The sequence below is a fragment of the Vigna angularis genome, chromosome 11 (assembly GCF_016808095.1).
Source record: "Vigna angularis cultivar LongXiaoDou No.4 chromosome 11, ASM1680809v1, whole genome shotgun sequence".
Lineage (NCBI taxonomy): Eukaryota > Viridiplantae > Streptophyta > Magnoliopsida > Fabales > Fabaceae > Vigna > Vigna angularis.
Genome location: NC_068980.1, coordinates 3,195,348 through 3,201,347, shown reverse-complemented (window position 1 = coordinate 3,201,347; position 6,000 = coordinate 3,195,348).

Here is a 6,000-nt window from a genome sequence, read left to right as displayed (position 1 = left end):
TATGTAATAAAAAATAATAATTTGTTAAAAAAAAGCGTATACGATAATATTGAAAAATCCAAATAAGTTTTTCAACATGCACATTACACATTACATTGGGTTGGATCGATCTTACTGAAATATTCAATGATAATCACGTCATAAGGGAAAGAAATTGACATAAAAGTAAAAAGAATTTCTTACACAATAACCTTCGAGTTGCATCGAGTACGAATGATTGAAAATCGCATGTGTTGTTAAAAAATGTATCGTTTTTTGTTATTTTAGGTCGTGTTTGCTGAGTTTAAGTGTTGTGACAATCCTCCAATTTTAGTATTTAGTTTATATTGTATTGAGTAGAATCTTTAAGGTACATTGTGGCATTATGGCTTATTGATATAAACATTGTTGGAGTAGGGAAAGTACTAAAGGCATCTCTCTTTTGTGAAGAAAAGGTGTTGTAGGACCAATTGCTATTCTAAGTGGGAAAAACCATCTTATTCAAAGACAAATTATGAGGATAATTAATAACACTGTTTATCTCGTGAAGAGTGGCCATTTTCTTATCAAGTAAAGTCTTTACACGTAATCAATTTCTCAAGTTATTATTCTTCACCTTGTTCTCTTCTCATCATGCAATTCTCTTATTTTACGGTTTTCTGTCTTAAAACTATGCAGAAATAGATGTGCAAGCTGGTATTCTCATATTATATAATAATTTATAAATGTGTGATCAGCATAACTGCCTTACCCCTAAAAAACCTTTTTCATATATCTTTCAAGTATTTCTTAGCAGTTTTATTTAATGTAAAAAGTCAATAGAAGCATGCATATGGAACAGAAAGCTAAGAAAATATTAAACAAAGAACAAGAATAACTAATGTGATGACAAATTTGCACATGCATGTCAATGTGCCGATTTTCACCTTGACTTGTGAGGGTAAAGATGAGAGTTATTTCTAGTAGTTTCATATAGTCTATGAGTTGAGTTGAAGTTTAAGCGTATTTAAGTTGAAGTTTAAGACATTTTAAATATTTTAGAGTGATTTTTTCTACCCTTTTCAAATTTTGTTTTGTATCTCCAAAATTTTAATATTATCTTTTTTATTAACAATTAATAACTTTTTGAAAATCGTTAAGAGTTTCATGAATTTTGAAAACAGTTAAAACTTTAATTAGTTTTCGAAAGCCGACAAAGTTTTAACCGGTCTATTAAGACTTCATCAACTTTCGAAAATCGATTAAAATATTCATAATTTTTAAAATTTGTAAAATTTTTAATTAGTTTTTTAAGACAATTAGTTGTTAATCAAATAAATAATAAAATTTTTGAAGTATAGGACAAAAATTGAGAAGTACAAGAAGAATCACTTAATATTTTATCCTCTTTCTATCTTTTGGTACATTTTTTAAACACATAACGATAAGAAAGTTTCAATTTTTAAAATACACAGTACCTTTTATGTATGGTAATCCTAAGTATGTATTGATGAACTTAAAATTAGACTCATCCTTTCGTCATAGAACTGGAAGAGTGAAAGGATAAAATGGTATTTAAAATGTGATAGAAAGATAGGTAAAATAAAGAAATTCATGGACATTGTTATATTTTGGGGAGAAAAAAATTGTGGAATCATTTGAATGAGAACCGTTAAATCATGGTTTAAAAAATGAGATTTTTACGAGATTCTCTCCGATCTGCACACCAAATGAAAAAAGGGATGGTGAGTAATTGGTATATGAGAGAGAAAATGGTAATGTTACTTCACTCAACTCAACTGTGGAGTGTGCTGAGAATGTAGTGGTGTGTGTTGAAAACAGAGTAAGATTAGGAATAGGTTCCCTAATAGAATAGCACTGACACGAAGTAGAGTTTCTTGTGTCGGTCAATTTTGGCTTCATGTAAGGTAGAAAGTTGGTTAGAATTAGAAAACAAAACACTTTCTTTCTTCTTTAACCTATGTACCTATTTGTCTTGTACCTCTGTCTCACTGAAATTTAAGGTAGTTTTTTGCACTTTGGTCACTGCAATACTTTCATCACCATAGCAAGTAGCAACTGTAACAAATGGTGACTTATGAATAATGCTTGAGGTGACTTGGTTTGCATCTCACAGCTTTCAAGTCTTCTCTCTTGTATTGTATTGTCCTTAGTTGACATGACTCCTTATTATGTCTTCTTTTGTGCTTGTACCTTAATATAATATTACATAATTGAAGGGATGAGTTGCCGAAAGCTCTTTGTATAATTATAACTAGCAAGAATTTGGTCCAAGCTTTTCTAGAGGAAACGTTACCTTTAACTTTAAGTAATATATTAACATGTTGTTTTCACAATTTGTGCTTTTGTGGTCAAAACAAAAATAAAGGATCACAAATTAATTTTTCCATTATATTATTTCATTTGGCTCAATTTTTATTAAAAATCTTTCCATTGATTCAATTTGTCTTAATAGATATCTTAAAAGCTTGTTTTTCTCTCATGTTCTTGTTTCATTTTATTTTGGAAAAATCAGATATTCTTTTTTTTTTACACATTTTTGTATTATTTTTCGGTTATTATATTCAATATTAACAAAGTTTATTAAAGTATATTTTCTCTTATATAAACTTTCATTACATATTTTTCTTTTGTGCGCTTTCTCAAATGATATATTGTATTTCATAAAATAAAAACATCAATTTCATTAAATAAATGGTTTATGAGGTACAAATTTAATTATTTATACACCTTTAATAATTTTATATATTACTTATTTTTTCACACCAAAGTATCTTATTTTTATAATTTTAATTGTTGAACTATGTAAATCCTTAAAATGAGTGTTCTTTTGATATTCGATCCTTAATAATATCACGTTTATTTCTTCTTTTTTGTAAAAATAATTATTTAATTGATAATTAAAGCAGTAAGGTGTAAATAAAAATACGAGTATAGTTATATTCTTTATTCAATAAAGATGAAGACATAACAGAAATTACATTTCTAAGATATATCACGTAAACGAAAGTAACTTTTTATTTCAAATATAACGTTACAAGAAAATAATTAAAATAATTAATGATTATATTAACTAAAACTTATCTGTATCTAAAATAATTTCTATTTAATGAAATTTTATAATTAGTTTTTAATATTAGTTAACAAACTTTTAGCTATTTACAATTATAGATTTTAAATTAATAATATTAAAAACGAATTTAACTAAAACTAATTTAGATTCTGATTCAAAAATCAATTATAAATTTGTATTAATAATAAAAATTATTTTAGATACTAATAATTTTAGTTTAAAAAATTGTATATAATATTATTTGCATTCTGGATTTATAATTATTTCAAATTATATAATCTAAAATATAAAATTATATATTTTTTGGTTTCAGACTATGAATATGGTTATACATTCAGAATTTAAAATGTAAAACGAAAAATTAAGGATATAATTGGTATTTTAAAAATTATGGAGGTACATTGAAGAAAATATAAAAGTGCAGAAGCAATGACCAACATTTAAGTGGTCCAAAAAGCCTTCTTCTGGGTCAATGAATTTAGGCTTCAGAGTCGCTGGTGAGTCTAGCTAGTAAAAATTAGCAATATTATAATATTTTAAATGTTCATTCTAACCAATCTCGGTGTATTTCCCTTGGTTAATTAATCAATAATATAATAATAATAATAATAATAATTTCATAATTGACTATATTATTTGAGATGCATTTCACTTAATCAAACATGATACTTATATTTTAATTAACTATATTATTCGACCCAATTTGAGATTCAAACATTACATTACACCAATAATATTTCATAACTTAAAAAAAATATTATACCTTTTAAAAGTTTATGAGTAGTAATTATGAATCTTCTTTAAAGTCCAAATAAAAATAAATAAATAAACAAAAAATATTTTTATTATAATCATCTGATTAACTTAAATTATCCATTATCTTTAACACTGATCAATTAAACTATTAGTGACTTATATGATAGTAGACCGTTAATTTTCATCCACACCTAAAACACTATTTTAAATAACAATAATAATAATATAAAAATTTCTTATAACAATATAAATAAATTCTTGAACATTTTCATGCATGTCATCATTCGAAGTTCACATCTCAGTCTAGTATTTTTTTTTAGATGGTAGATTTGGTATCTATGTTTTTCTTGCACTCTACTCACTCTTTTTTAATTACTATTTTTTAAATAAATTTTCCTTCTCCGTCAACCATTCTCTTCTCCCTACCAACACATCATTTTCTTATTTATTAAGTACCCACCAAAGAATAATATCCCAACCCATATAAAAGGGTTTTAAACATCTAATGATACGATTCATTCAAATTCATAACCATAAAAATATAACTTTTAGGATGATATCTGTCTATCTATATCTAATACAACCGATATAAAATTCACGATTTTTAATAATATTTTAGGTTAAAACATTATCTGTGTCTCAAAATTTATAACATTATTAGTTTCTTAAATAAGAAAATCCTAGTGAAGCTATCAAGGGTGCAATTTGCAATCACCTCAAAATTTAAAAAAAGAAAAAAAAACGTAAAACCTAAGTTATAATACTGACATATGTGTGTATAAGCTAACATGTCAAAAACACAAATAGGGTTAGGAATTTATTTGAAACCGTACATATTTATTATGATTTTTTATTTTATTTTTTTACATTCTAGAGATTAATAAAATAGCAATTCGCTTACCAAAATTATATTGTATATGCTAAATTTAAACAGATAAAATAGCATAAGATCAACATATATAATGAAGTGTGTTTTTAATGTATTTGAGCCTATTCTCCTCCAAAAATTCAATAAATTGTGTATTTAAATGATTGCTCATTTTTGTTATTCAAAAACTTTTATTATGGATTTGCATGTCGAGAAACCTGTTTTGAGCAGATTCTTTCTGCGTTTCCATAAATTTTTTTCTCATAACCCTCATAATTTTTTGTATTTTAAAATCTAGAATGAAAGTTTTATATTTTAAAGTATATAATTTGAAATATATTTTTTATTTTATATTTTGAAATATACAATCAAAAATACTATTTTTGATATTTTGAAATATAAAAATTGTATTTCAAATAATATAATTCAGAATACTACAAAAATTATATTTTAAATTATACAATTTAAATATATTTATATTTTGAATACTAAAATATAAAATATATTTATTATTTTTTTATTCTGAAATAGAAAAATCATATTCCATATTATATATTTTAGAATGCAAAAAAATAAGATTACAGTTCGATATTATGAAGATGCTACAAGAAATAGCCTATCTTTTGATGATCTACTTTTCAAATATTCTATTGAACTTATTGGATTGAACTTGCTTCAGAGTTCAATTCTAAACAGGGTGTTTCACGCACCTCCAACCTTTTCATCCTGCACTCCAAATTTCCATAAATACCCTCTAATTAATAGAAGTAGTTATGCATTAAAATTGATTTGTTGAGAATTTCTATGTGTATTAAATGCTTAAAAAGTTGAATATAATGTTTCAAAGACTTATATCCTATTTCATCCATGTTGAGTGTTTGCACCCATGCATCCCATTTCCTTTGGAGTTCTTGTGTTGAGTGTTCTCCTCGTTCTTTCGTTGAGTTTTGAAAGATTCTTTGAAGTAGGTTGGCAGTTTGGAAGTGTTGGAGACAGTTTAGACATGGAGGTTCGAGGTAACGGGAGGCGGTGGGAGCTTGAATGCCCAAATGTTTACATCGAATGTCCACATTCGAAGAAGAGTAAAATTTTAAAAATATAAATTGAATCTGGAAATTCGAAAATCATAACATTATCCTATGTAAAACAGATCAGATATCAACATCCGATGTTATAATTTTTGGATGTCAAAATCCGATAAAAAGAGAATTAGATGTTGAGATCCGATATTCTCTTTCAATTTCTCACGCGTTCAATGAAATTTGCACATGGATTAATTAAGGGTTAAATATGTTTTTAGTCTCTAATCTATCAATCGAATTTG